The 14,514-nt window shown below is 36.6% G+C and overlaps 4 non-coding genes across 4 annotated transcripts; all 4 read left to right on the top strand.

The window, feature by feature from the left end:
* Positions 1–1,140: 1,140 nt before the first annotated feature.
* Positions 1,141–1,331, top strand: LOC135753441 (U2 spliceosomal RNA). The gene has a single exon (XR_010533629.1). It is a non-coding gene; the product is annotated as a U2 spliceosomal RNA (small nuclear RNA).
* Positions 1,332–2,114: 783 nt separating this feature from the next.
* LOC135753442 (U1 spliceosomal RNA) lies at positions 2,115–2,279 on the top strand. Its single transcript, XR_010533630.1, has one exon. It is a non-coding gene; the product is annotated as a U1 spliceosomal RNA (small nuclear RNA).
* Positions 2,280–8,894: 6,615 nt separating this feature from the next.
* Positions 8,895–9,085, top strand: LOC135753440 (U2 spliceosomal RNA). Its single transcript, XR_010533628.1, has one exon. It is a non-coding gene; the product is annotated as a U2 spliceosomal RNA (small nuclear RNA).
* A 785-nt stretch (positions 9,086–9,870) lies between these two features.
* On the top strand, positions 9,871–10,035 carry LOC135753431 (U1 spliceosomal RNA). Its single transcript, XR_010533619.1, has one exon. It is a non-coding gene; the product is annotated as a U1 spliceosomal RNA (small nuclear RNA).
* Positions 10,036–14,514: the final 4,479 nt, after the last annotated feature.

Here is a 14,514-nt window from a genome sequence, read left to right as displayed (position 1 = left end):
AAAATTGTTATAAAAACGTTTTGTTTTTGCTGGGAATTCTTGTATATATTTCACAGCTATATAATTAATTATAATAACGCACTTTTTGTTGATAAACATGTTAAAAAATACATTAACACATAATAATGTGGCAACAAATCAAATGTGCATTTAAATGCAACAAGCAAAAATAAATAAATAAAGCAAATGCACGGAAAAGAAACGAGGAATAAAAGAAACACCGCGATTAAAAAAATCAGATCGCATACTTTGTAAAATAATTGAAATAAATTATAAAAATCAACAGGTTTATATTTAAAACAAATAAAAAATATCTGCCAGCGGGGTAAGAAAAATAAACTTTATTCTAGTTTCAACTTAATTCAATAATAAACTCAATTTAGGTTTATTTTTCTTACCCCACTGGCAGATATTTTTACTTGTTTTAAGCCTTAACCTATTACATTTTAGAATTTATTTCAGTAAACAAGACTTAAATTCTAAGCCACTTTGCTTATTAAGTAAATGTATCTCGATTTAAGAATTATTTTTTAACTCGAAAACATTAAGAAAATACTAAGTAAACGAACAAATTGGGATGTTCAAAACACTTAAATATTTTTTTTCACTCTACCCTTCATATTACAGCTGTCGAAAAACCACAGCAACGTTGACAGACCCGGAAGCCATGATACATTAGCAGTTTTTAAAATAAGTTAAATCTAGAATCCTTATTGGTTTTAGATACTTTAAAGCAATGAATGATCTTCTTTCTTTTGAATTGATTTGGTATTATGGAGGAGCTCTGTGTCTGGTTATTGAAGATGATTTGTTCTTTGCTCCTATGTTGGCTTATTTTTTTGTTATTTCCGTTACTATATATATTTTTTTCTTTGTTTTTTCTGATTTGAGGTTATGAAAATGTTTTAATTTGTAATAAAGGTTTTTTGAAAATTCTAAATTCTCTCTATCTCTCTCTCTCTCTCTCTCTCTCATGAGCGTGGATCAGATCCTGCATTAAAACATGAACTTCTGATTTGCTAGCTCAACGTTCTACCTCTGGGTTATACAATGAGAACGTATAGAGTTAAATGCCCGCTAGCCTCCACCCCAAAAGCCAGCGCCTTCGCCGGCTCCCCCTTTGGCTGCGTCTATTCCGGTATCGCTTCTCGGCCTTTTGGCTAAGATCAAGTGTAGTATCTGTTCTTATCAGTTTAATGTCTGATACGTCTCCTATCCGGGGACTATATGTTAAATGGATTTTTGACCTTCGGAAATGGAAGCGGAGCTTGCTCCTTCCACTCCATGCATCAACATGGTATTGCAGTGTTTCCATGAATGGTGCGCTCCCCATCTCGGGGATAAATAAGTCAAGTATAAAAAAAAGAATTTGCTTCTTTTGTGCGTGAATGACGGTGTTTTTTCTAATCCGTGTGTTTTAAAATTGCTGTGATTTCGTTGGCTTTATTGGTTTAACGAAAAGCTTGCGTGGAAATGAACACGCTGATAAAGAAATGTTTTTGTAATGTATTTAATTAATTTCTTTACAAGTTTGCGGAGGTGATACGAGGACGAATTAAACATCCTCGACACAGCTGAAGGCGCAACAAAAGCGAACGAGACCGATTGGAATGTTAAAAACACCTGAAAACTTTTTTCACTACCCTTCATACTACAGCTGTCGAAAAACCACAGCAACGTCGACAGACCTGGAAGCATAGCTGTACTTGTTTAACTCACAACGACAACGGGTAAGTCATTGAGCCCTGTGTTTTTATTTATCCACGTTCTAAAATTGCTATGCTTTCGTTGTTTCTTGATTGCTCTGTACATTTCTTTGTTTCTATTCCACGTAAAGTTACTTTGTAATAACGAAACCATATATTTGAATGCGCAATTTAAATCCATTTGATTTAAATTGTTTCACATATTTCACTCTACACGGTTCAACCGGGCTGGAAACGGAATAAAAACAGGGTAGATCTCGAAGAATGTTTGGTCTCAGACGTGGCTTCGTGCGCTTTCCACCTGGTCACACACAGTAAATGAAATGTTAGTCGGACGGCCTCCGGGGGCGCCGTCGATGTGATCGGTCACAGGAAGATGCGGCCGTCTGGCCTCAAAGGGTGTCGCTCATACTTACCTGGCAGGGGAGACACCATGATCATGAAGGTGGTTCACCCAGGGCGAGGCTCAGCCATTGCACTCCGGTTGGGCTGACCCTTTGCGAATTCCCCAAATGTGGGAATCTCGACTGCAAAATTTCTGATAGTGGGGGACTGCGTTCGCGCTCTCCCCTGACCTTTGTGTTAAAAATAGATTCGCTTGTCGTTTTACGTAAAATCCAAGAGACGTCTAACCACGGCCCAAGAATACATTAGTCATCAAAAAAGCGGCTATTCAACGACTACATAACTTTTAATAGACAGCGAATAAGTGTCTAGGCTAAAACAAGGCTTAATTTGGGCTGTCAGTGAAAATCTAATAGCCGTTTGACCATTCCAAACGAATAGACTAGCCATTAAATAGAACCACAATCAAACGGCTACATGTAGGGATGGCTCCCGCGAAACTGACGTTTCGACACTGTGTCGAGATCCCGAAGCGTAAATGTTTCGAAACACTGCTCCGAAATGTGATTCGAAACACCCATGTCACGTGATGAAGTGATTCGAAACACCAAGCGGTGCATTTCACAAGTATTTCGAAAGGTGGCGTACCTGTCGAATCTGCTTCGAATCTTAAACTGACAGGGTAGGAAACAAAACTGACAATACCTCATAGATGCGTTTTTGGCAAGATCAAATACTATAAATTACTGAAAAGAAGTATTTTTTCCTCATAGGTATGTAACACTTAGGCTACTAACAAAAAATGCATGCCAGCAAGTGTCCCTTGTGTGAGAATGTTTTCAAAGGCTGGAGAAATGATATGTAAAAAAGTAGCTGGTTGAGTTTATCAACACAGAACAATTTATATATTTGAATAAAGATCTTTATATGTAAACAATGTGGCATATTATGGCTTGATATATTTTATGAATCTCTTATTATTTATTTGGTATATCTCTATTCTATTTTTTTTTTCATTAAATAGACCCGAATAGCCTATAGTTATCGACAATTGTGAGCCTAAAAGCTCATGTACGTGTCAAACAGATGTTAAAACAACAACAAAACTATTTTATTATGATGACGTACACATACATTTCCCAGGTTCGATCCTAAGATCTACGAATGAGAGTCGAGAACACTATCCACTCTCCCATTCTATCACTTGTGTGTCAATCAAACAACATGTGGGATACAATTTGTCAGCGCTCGTCTAAAATCTTGTCAAGGCTGCTTCATGTAAAGACATGCAAACGACCGCTAGGTGTCACTGTGGAGGCGGTTTCCGATTGATGTTTCGAAGCCTCGAAACATACGGCACAATTGATTCAACTGTTTCAGTGTTTCACGAAGCCTCGCTCTGCCCACCACTAGCTACATGTCTAAGAGCACAAAATAATGCTTAGATGATTCTTTTACTTCCAATATAAGAGGTTCTCGGGAATGGCAATCATCCAAACTAATAAATTATAAAGGCTTTTATAAGAAAATGACAACAGTTAAACAACCTAGACAGCGTTGGGCAATACAAAATGCTAATAAATACAAGACAAATTGAAATATTGTACATGCATGTACATTAAACAAGCCAACAAATCTGCCAATGGGCTACGACAATTTTTCTTGAATTAAGTGTTTATATCTAGATTTGTTTCTTACCCCTTTGGCAGATTTATTTTCTTGTTTTAAGCCCAAATTCTGAGTTTTTTCTCCCTAAAGGCTAGGTTTATTTTCTTAGGGCATTTTGCTCATCAAAAAATGCATCTTATTTTAAGACTTTCTAGATATTTGTATAGTTAAAACAGTTCGAAATAACAAGTAAGAAATGATTTTTTGCAATGTATTCATTCATTCGCTACCCTTCATACTACAGCTGTCGAAAAACCACAGCAACGTCGACAGACCTGGAAGCGTAGCTGTATTTGTTTAACTCACAAAGACAACGGGTAAAGTATTTTCTTGATTACCTAAATGACTTGCTGTAGGAAAATAAGTTTAGGTTTAAGGGGGGAAATACAGTTTAAAGGGATATTTCAATTTATGATGATAATTCTGTCATCATTTACTCATGCATACAGGCTTACAACAACACGAGGATTAGTTTTTTTCTGAGTAACACAAAAGAAGGTATTTTGAGGAATGATGGTAAACCCACAGCAGATAGTCACCATTGACTTCCATAGTAGGAATAAAAAAATATGATGGAATTTAATAGGTACCATCAACCGTGTGCTAACCATCACTTTGCAAAATATTTTCTTCATCATTTATCACGATACTTCCAAAATATTTTTTCCTACTAAGTCAATATTTCATTATTTGCTTTACAAGCTTAAAAATGATGGTGACAGGATTCCATGGTAATCACAAACAGGTAAACAAGTAAAATAATCACTATTTACTTTTAAAAGCATTTTGAAAATTGCTTGCTTATGCTGGGAGTAAAGGTATTTCATGCAAAAGGTATTTCCTCTTTAAAAGGTAATGTATGCTTCTTTTAAAGCTGACACATTTGCCACATTAAAATAACAGAAATGTGTACTGTTTAAACTTTTTGGAGCCGGTGTGTCTGTGTTCTTGGGGCACACATCTACATGTAAAAGCAGAATTGCTTATTATTCTTCTCTATTTCTTGTATAGGTCAATTATGAGTGAAGAACCGTTCACCAAATGAAGACCGCAGCCAGGTGACGGGATCCTGTGGTAATCACAAACAGGTAAACCAGTAAAATAATCATCATTTAATGTTAAAATAATTTTGAAAATTGAAGTTCTGTGTGTTCTTATTGTACTTTATTTATTTCTGCAGGTAAGCACCATACCGTAAGCTTCATTCCCTTTATAACAGGTAAGGTTCATACTGTTTTATTCTTTTGTACTGTTTTATTCGTACTGTTTTAAATCATTCAGTAAATGCAAAGTTAAACTGATGTGTTTTTAATCTAGATTTAAAAGTGTCTACTGTTGAAGCACATCTGATCTCTTCTGAAAGCTGATAATAACTGAATGCTGAGGCACCTTGTTTTGAGTGAACCCTTGTTTTTTCTAAATGACCTGATCCTATTGATCCGAGTAATCGGTTTCATATTCGATTAGCATATCTGTCATGTATTGTAGCCATGAAGTGGTTTTTAAACAAGAAACAGTACTTTTTAAATCCATTGACCATTGCAATAATCGGCCCTGCTGGTGATGAAAGCATGAACAAGTTTCTCTAAGTCCTGTCTTGAGACAAAACCTCTAATTCTGGCAATATTTCTGAGATGGTAGTAAAAGCAGAATTCCTTATTATTTTTCTCTATCTCAGGCTCTACGGCATATATGTCATGATTTTATTTGTCTATTTATATGTCTATTTACAAGGACTGCCTTGGCCAAATGTTATTGTTAATTAATATTGAAGCAGTTATTTAACATAGGTCCTTTGAGTAGTGATTTGTGTAATGATCCATATATCTATTTTTATGTATATTTTTAACTTAGGAATGTGATTTTAAAGCTCATATTTGTTATTGTATGACACCTCTCATGTTATGAAAGTAAAAAATAAATGTATTTTCTGATGTCTTGCATTTCTGTTTTTAAACTGTTAATCCTTATCAAGTGCTATACATTAGAAAGTGGATATAGAGTGAAATGCACACGGTGAATAATGAACGCAGACCTTCAGTGCCGGACCTCTGACCCGCTAACCTCCATCCCGACAGCCAGCGCCTTCTCCGGATGCCATTGCGGTATCGCTTCTCGGCTTTTTGGGTAAGATCGAGTGGACACCGGGGACTACACGTTTAAATGGATTTTTGACCTTCGGCTATGGAAGTGAGGCTTGTTCCGTCCACTCCGTGCATCGACTCTGGCGCTTTCCGGGGACAAATAAGGTGAGTTTAAAATCAGAGTTTGCTTCTTTAGTGCGTGGTTGCCAGTTTGTTTGCCAGTCCGTGGTCCATAATACGTTCCGCGTTCGTGGTCTCTCCATCGCTCAGTACTTTTCTGTGTTTCTATTTTACGTAAAGCTAACACCAAAACGATTGTGGAAGGCGCTATATAGATTGTTCTCAAAGAAAAAAAACGAGAAACAAACCCATGTGAATATGGGTCAAATTATCTAGGCGGAGCACTTCATTCAAAGAAAAACGCAACAGAATTGTTTGCGTTGAACAAAGACAATGGTGCCTGCAGACATCGAATGTGTATTGTGGATAAAAAATGGCCAGTGGGGTGGGACAATTTTTCTTGAATTAAGTGTTTATGGGAAAAGTTCACAAATTTTTTCTTACCCTGTAGTCAGATTTATTTGCTTGTTTTAAGCATAAAATAACAGGAGAAGAAATTGTGTAGGGGGAGCAGAGGGTTTTTTTTCGTTCAAAGAAAAGCAGCGTGGCACGAATGAATGTTTGGCTGAAATGCTATCGTAATTTCCCCCTTAATTTTCCTTACAAACATGAAACCAGAGAGAAGGGTCAGTTGGCATCGAATTGCACCTTGTATTCGGTGATTGATTGAGGAAAAATATGCGTATGTGTATATATATACTTGTTTTGTTGAACAGAGACAATGGCCGCGTGCTCCAGCGTCACCTATATGCCTATTTCACAAAATGGCGGCTTTGACCGGAAGTAGGGAAAACATCGTTCAGGTTGCACCACTACGATGGCCACTCAATATAGTATGGACTGACAGCTGCTTTGTTTTCTCCTACACATGAATTTACTTGTAAAAATAACAATAACAGATATTGTCGATTGGTGTTATATAATTTTTTTAGCATTTCGTATTATCAAAATATATCATATGTTAGACAGCTTATCAATTTTAAATAAAATAACGAGACATACATAACTATTCGTGTCTGCTCCCGTTTATTGTAATGAGTGTGCACATTTGGAGAAATACTTAGACATTTTACTTCTTATTTCTTTAGACTGAATAATTATTTCTTATTAATTCCAAAGTATGCGACCCGATGATCTAATCGTGGTGTATGTGCTATTCCTCGTTTGTTTGCCTGCATCCATTGCTTTACGGCTTGCTTGTTGCGTTTAAATGCACATTTGATTTCTTTACCAGCATTGGATTTAGACCATTCAATGAGAAGAGTTAACAGCGTTTATTATGATTGATAAGCCCTCAACGGAGAATGAGGTCGGCATACATTAAAAGCCTTATTTTGTTTTTATCGTGTGCCTTCCAAAATGTATGCGACGAAACTTAAATCACGCAAAATATGAATGGTAACTAGACGTGCTTGTTGTGTGCAAGGAGTGCATTTATTTGTAAACTTTTGCTAAATCAAAATGGTTTATTTGTATTTGCTTTTTACCTGGGTTTTATCAGGTTCGCAGTCGGGACATTTTTAATCCATAGTGTATGCATAATTAATTTCAAAGAAATAAGAAGTAAAATGTGTAAGTATTCCTCAAAATGTGCTTTGGACTAAGTCCCCCGTCATCACAGCAAACGGGAGCAGACCCGAATAGGTATGGCTAGTTATTTTATTAAAAATTTCCAGCCGTCTGTAAATTTATGTTTGAAAGAAAAAAGTAAATTAATATCTTACTTACTGTTTTTGTCTTGTTTTCTAGTGAATATCTGACAATGCTTAAATGGAGATACATTTACTTGGTAAGCAAAGTGGCTTAAGATATTATGTATTGTAATAGAAAATTGTTATAAAAACGTTTTGTTTTTGCTGGGAATTCTTGTATATATTTCACAGCTATATAATTAATTATAATAACGCACTTTTTGTTGATAAACATGTTAAAAAATACATTAACACATAATAATGTGGCAACAAATCAAATGTGCATTTAAATGCAACAAGCAAAAATAAATAAATAAAGCAAATGCACGGAAAAGAAACGAGGAATAAAAGAAACACCGCGATTAAAAAAATCAGATCGCATACTTTGTAATAATTGAAATAAATTATAAAAATCAACAGGTTTATATTTAAAACAAATAAAAAATATCTGCCAGCGGGGTAAGAAAAATAAACTTAATTCTAGTTTCAACTTAATTCAATAATAAACTCAATTTAGGTTTATTTTTCTTACCCCACTGGCAGATATTTTTACTTGTTTTAAGCCTTAACCTATTACATTTTAGAATTTATTTCAGTAAACAAGACTTAAATTCTAAGCCACTTTGCTTATTAAGTAAATGTATCTCGATTTAAGAATTATTTTTTAACTCGAAAACATTAAGAAAATACTAAGTAAACGAACAAATTGGGATGTTCAAAACACTTAAATATTTTTTTTCACTCTACCCTTCATATTACAGCTGTCGAAAAACCACAGCAACGTTGACAGACCCGGAAGCCATGATACATTAGCAGTTTTTAAAATAAGTTAAATCTAGAATCCTTATTGGTTTTAGATACTTTAAAGCAATGAATGATCTTCTTTCTTTTGAATTGATTTGGTATTATGGAGGAGCTCTGTGTCTGGTTATTGAAGATGATTTGTTCTTTGCTCCTATGTTGGCTTATTTTTTTGTTATTTCCGTTACTATATATATTTTTTTCTTTGTTTTTTCTGATTTGAGGTTATGAAAATGTTTTAATTTGTAATAAAGGTTTTTTGAAAATTCTAAATTCTCTCTATCTCTCTCTCTCTCTCTCTCTCTCTCTCTCATGAGCGTGGATCAGATCCTGCATTAAAACATGAACTTCTGATTTGCTAGCTCAACGTTCTACCTCTGGGTTATACAATGAGAACGTATAGAGTTAAATGCCCGCTAGCCTCCACCCCAAAAGCCAGCGCCTTCGCCGGCTCCCCCTTTGGCTGCGTCTATTCCGGTATCGCTTCTCGGCCTTTTGGCTAAGATCAAGTGTAGTATCTGTTCTTATCAGTTTAATGTCTGATACGTCTCCTATCCGGGGACTATATGTTAAATGGATTTTTGACCTTCGGAAATGGAAGCGGAGCTTGCTCCTTCCACTCCATGCATCAACATGGTATTGCAGTGTTTCCATGAATGGTGCGCTCCCCATCTCGGGGATAAATAAGTCAAGTATAAAAAAAAGAATTTGCTTCTTTTGTGCGTGAATGACGGTGTTTTTTCTAATCCGTGTGTTTTAAAATTGCTGTGATTTCGTTGGCTTTATTGGTTTAACGAAAAGCTTGCGTGGAAATGAACACGCTGATAAAGAAATGTTTTTGTAATGTATTTAATTAATTTCTTTACAAGTTTGCGGAGGTGATACGAGGACGAATTAAACATCCTCGACACAGCTGAAGGCGCAACAAAAGCGAACGAGACCGATTGGAATGTTAAAAACACCTGAAAACTTTTTTCACTACCCTTCATACTACAGCTGTCGAAAAACCACAGCAACGTCGACAGACCTGGAAGCATAGCTGTACTTGTTTAACTCACAACGACAACGGGTAAGTCATTGAGCCCTGTGTTTTTATTTATCCACGTTCTAAAATTGCTATGCTTTCGTTGTTTCTTGATTGCTCTGTACATTTTTTTTTGTTTCTATTCCACGTAAAGTTACTTTGTAATAACGAAACCATATATTTGAATGCGCAATTTAAATCCATTTGATTTAAATTGTTTCACATATTTCACTCTACACGGTTCAACCGGGCTGGAAACGGAATAAAAACAGGGTAGATCTCGAAGAATGTTTGGTCTCAGACGTGGCTTCGTGCGCTTTCCACCTGGTCACACACTGTAAATGAAATGTTAGTCGGACGGCCTCCGGGGGCGCCGTCGATGTGATCGGTCACAGGAAGATGCGGCCGTCTGGCCTCAAAGGGTGTCGCTCATACTTACCTGGCAGGGGAGACACCATGATCATGAAGGTGGTTCACCCAGGGCGAGGCTCAGCCATTGCACTCCGGTTGGGCTGACCCTTTGCGAATTCCCCAAATGTGGGAATCTCGACTGCAAAATTTCTGATAGTGGGGGACTGCGTTCGCGCTCTCCCCTGACCTTTGTGTTAAAAATAGATTCGCTTGTCGTTTTACGTAAAATCCAAGAGACGTCTAACCACGGCCCAAGAATACATTAGTCATCAAAAAAGCGGCTATTCAACGACTACATAACTTTTAATAGACAGCGAATAAGTGTCTAGGCTAAAACAAGGCTTAATTTGGGCTGTCAGTGAAAATCTAATAGCCGTTTGACCATTCCAAACGAATAGACTAGCCATTAAATAGAACCACAATCAAACGGCTACATGTCTAAGAGCACAAAATAATGCTTAGATGATTCTTTTACTTCCAATATAAGAGGTTCTCGGGAATGGCAATCATCCAAACTAATAAATTATAAAGGCTTTTATAAGAAAATGACAACAGTTAAACAACCTAGACAGCGTTGGGCAATACAAAATGCTAATAAATACAAGACAAATTGAAATTAAACATTAAACATTAAACAAGCCAACAAATCTGCCAATGGGCTACTTAAACTGTTAATCCTTATCAAGTGCTATACATTAGAAAGTGGATATAGAGTGAAATGCACACGGTGAATAATGAACGCAGACCTTCAGTGCCGGACCTCTGACCCGCTAACCTCCATCCCGACAGCCAGCGCCTTCTCCGGATGCCATTGCGGTATCGCTTCTCGGCTTTTTGGGTAAGATCGAGTGGACACCGGGGACTACACGTTTAAATGGATTTTTGACCTTCGGCTATGGAAGCGAGGCTTGTTCCGTCCACTCCGTGCATCGACTCTGGCGCTTTCCGGGGACAAATAAGGTGAGTTTAAAATCAGAGTTTGCTTCTTTAGTGCATGGTTGCCAGTTTGTTTGCCAGTCCGTGGTCCATAATACGTTCCGCGTTCGTGGTCTCTCCATCGCTCAGTACTTTTCTGTGTTTCTATTTTACGTAAAGCTAACACCAAAACGATTGTGGAAGGCGCTATATAGATTGTTCTCAAAGAAAAAAAACGAGAAACAAACCCATGTGAATATGGGTCAAATTATCTAGGCGGAGCACTTCGTTCAAAGAAAAACGCAACAGAATTGTTTGCGTTGAACAAAGACAATGGTGCCTGCAGCCATCGAATGTGTATTGTGGATAAAAAATGGCCAGTGGGGTGGGACAATTTTTCTTGAATTAAGTGTTTATGGGAAAAGTTCACGAATTTTTTCTTACCCTGTAGTCAGATTTATTTGCTTGTTTTAAGCATAAAATAACAGGAGAAGAAATTGTGTAGGGGGAGCAGAGGGTTTTTTTTCGTTCAAAGAAAAGCAGCGTGGCACGAATGAATGTTTGGCTGAAATGCTATCGTAATTTCCCCCTTAATTTTCCTTACAAACATGAAACCAGAGAGAAGGGTCAGTTGGCATCGAATTGCACCTTGTATTCGGTGATTGATTGAGGAAAAATATGCGTATGTGTATATATATACTTGTTTTGTTGAACAGAGACAATGGCCGCGTGCTCCAGCGTCACCTATATGCCTATTTCACAAAATGGCGGCTTTGACCGGAAGTAGGGAAAACATCGTTCAGGTTGCACCACTACGATGGCCACTCAATATAGTATGGACTGACAGCTGCTTTGTTTTCTCCTACACATGAATTTACTTGTAAAAATAACAATAACAGATATTGTCGATTGGTGTTATATTATTTTTTTAGCATTTCGTATTATCAAAATATATCATATGTTAGACAGCTTATCAATTTTAAATAAAATAACGAGACATACATAACTATTCGTGTCTGCTCCCGTTTATTGTAATGAGTGTGCACATTTGGAGAAATACTTAGACATTTTACTTCTTATTTCTTTAGACTGAATAATTATTTCTTATTAATTCCAAAGTATGCGACCCGATGATCTAATCGTGGTGTATGTGCTATTCCTCGTTTGTTTGCCTGCATCCATTGCTTTACGGCTTGCTTGTTGCGTTTAAATGCACATTTGATTTCTTTACCAGCATTGGATTTAGACCATTCAATGAGAAGAGTTAACAGCGTTTATTATGATTGATAAGCCCTCAACGGAGAATGAGGTCGGCATACATTAAAAGCCTTATTTTGTTTTTATCGTGTGCCTTCCAAAATGTATGCGACGAAACTTAAATCACGCAAAATATGAATGGTAACTAGTGTGGGATTTTTATGTTGTTTTATTAATCTTGCTACAAAGATGTCCAAATAAGGACTGTGGAAATTGATTTTGTTCCATTTTTATATTTCTTTAATTGATCATTTTATTCTATAAACATTGTGTGTTTCATATATGCACTGAGCTATTATGTAGAAATGAGGTGTTTATGTTTGAGAGTGGAGAGTTACCAGTTTTTGTGTGTGTGCTGCAAGGAGGAATTTAGGAATTTACGACTGGTATCGATCAAGATAAGAGAGAGGCCTGAGGGGGAAAGCAAACAGGCGACTATGTCATTAACTAATGCCTTAATGTTCACAGGATAAAATATGCAATGTATTTCTTACTTAATCAGTATTAATCATTGAATAATTGATGTAGTAAATATAAGATGTTGTCTTTGATAAATGTGTATTAACCAATGAAATGAAGGTTGCATACAGAATAACTTAATGGGGGCAGGGCAGCTCAACCTTGAAGAACAGAATCTCCTGTGTGTGTGTGTGTGTGTGTGTGTGTGTGTGTGTGTGTGTGTGTGTGTATGTGTGTGTGTGTGTGTTTTCTTTCCTAACAGATGGTTTTAATAATGATTAAAGTGTTTGCTTAGAAGTAGTATTGCAGTAAAAGATTTAATATGTGTTTATCTATCTAAAGAAGTTAATGTGTGCCTTATTCATATAACCAATTTTACATATAATAAAATGATGTCATGATATTGAAATATGTTTTACATAATAATCACTTTCATCTTACAGCTTATGTTTTTTATAAATGAATGTTTTATTAATGATTTGTTTCTAAGAAAGCATTATAACATGCTATTCAAAGTGGAGGAGTACTGGAGAGGAACTGCAGGGCTCCCAGGGATGAGAGGAGAACAGTTTGTTTTTCTTTGTCTATGTGTGTCCATCTTTGCCTACAGGCTAAAATTGGGTGTGGTGATGGAGTCAGATGGACGAGGGGAACGGCCGTTGTGGGTGGAGATTTTCTGAAGAAACATCGACGTCACATATTTTATAAATAAGCATGTTACTTCCTGAGCTGGTTGTTCGCTACTTGAGAGGACCCAGCGCTGTTAAAGGGACACTTCACCCATTTGCATTAAGCTTTGTATAGTTAGAACCCCAGTCATGTTTTTGAATGGTCATGCATAATTTTCTCAGTTGCCGCTGAGACAGGAAAAAATACAGATTTCAGTGTTGCACTTCCTTCTTTCAATGATGTAAAAATCATCATTTTGCATCATTGAAAGAAGGAAGTCCAATATCTTTGTTGAGGAAGTGAGACTACAAACACCCCTTTTTCCCGGTCAAATAGGCACCAAATTCTAAATGTATGTTACATTTTGACTACAAATATGACACACTTTCAATAAAGATTATTGTTTCTACGGGTGAAATGCTCCTTTAAACTTTTTCAATCTGATCAATAAATATTTGAACTTAGATATTTGTATCTTGTGCCTTTCCTCTAAATTATGAACATGCAAATGGACGCCTTAAAGTCCAACAATTGGTGACCACCGACGTTTTGTGGAGGGAAAGGAGAGAGTGAGAGGAAGGAGGGTTTCACATTGAAGAAACCAGAGTAAGGGAGGGCTCCATTTCAACACAAAGAGCGCTCTAATAAACAAGGTAAGCAGAAACCTGTTGTATCGAATTCTGCTATTTGGATATATCAAATTAATTGTGTTGATAAGGAGCTCCGAACTGAAATTGATTATTTAAACAATAAGAATTGATCAGAGTGAAAAACTTTTTGAAATTTTTGAATTTTTTTTTGTTAAATATAAGGTTGAGGATTCCTTTAACGCATTAGGCGTTATAAAATACCGACTCGGTTGTAGCCGTAAGGAGTGAGAGGCTCTTGGATGAAAGGTCCATAAATACTGTTAATGGCGGTGTAAGTTAACAGAATTAAATATAAGGTTGAGGATTCCTTTAATACATTAGGTGTTATAAAATACCGACTCGGTTGTAGCCGTAGGGGGTGTACAGCAGCCCGTGAGGTGTAAGGCCTACGAATACTGGAAAAGAAAATTGACGTCTTACTGTTATTGTTGTGGTTTTGTCTGAGAAATTGTATTGTAATAGTATTTGTACCGTGTATTGTACGTTGATATATATTATGGCTGAATTTCAGAAAGAGTGTGATGAATATGTGTGTTCACCGGTGTATGTGCCATGGCAAAAAATAATTCAATTAATGATGGCCCAAACTGATCCTAAAGATGTTAAGAAAAGACAGAAAGAGGTTGCATTAGTTAGGGGAAGTTGACAGTGGTGCAGCTGCAAAGCCAAAGGAAGTTAAACAGGGAAACAGTCAGCCAGACTCAAGTATGACAC

Source organism: Paramisgurnus dabryanus, chromosome 9, assembly GCF_030506205.2.
Source record: "Paramisgurnus dabryanus chromosome 9, PD_genome_1.1, whole genome shotgun sequence".
In the NCBI taxonomy this organism is placed as follows: domain Eukaryota; kingdom Metazoa; phylum Chordata; class Actinopteri; order Cypriniformes; family Cobitidae; genus Paramisgurnus; species Paramisgurnus dabryanus.
This window is presented reverse-complemented; position numbering and strand designations above follow the sequence as displayed.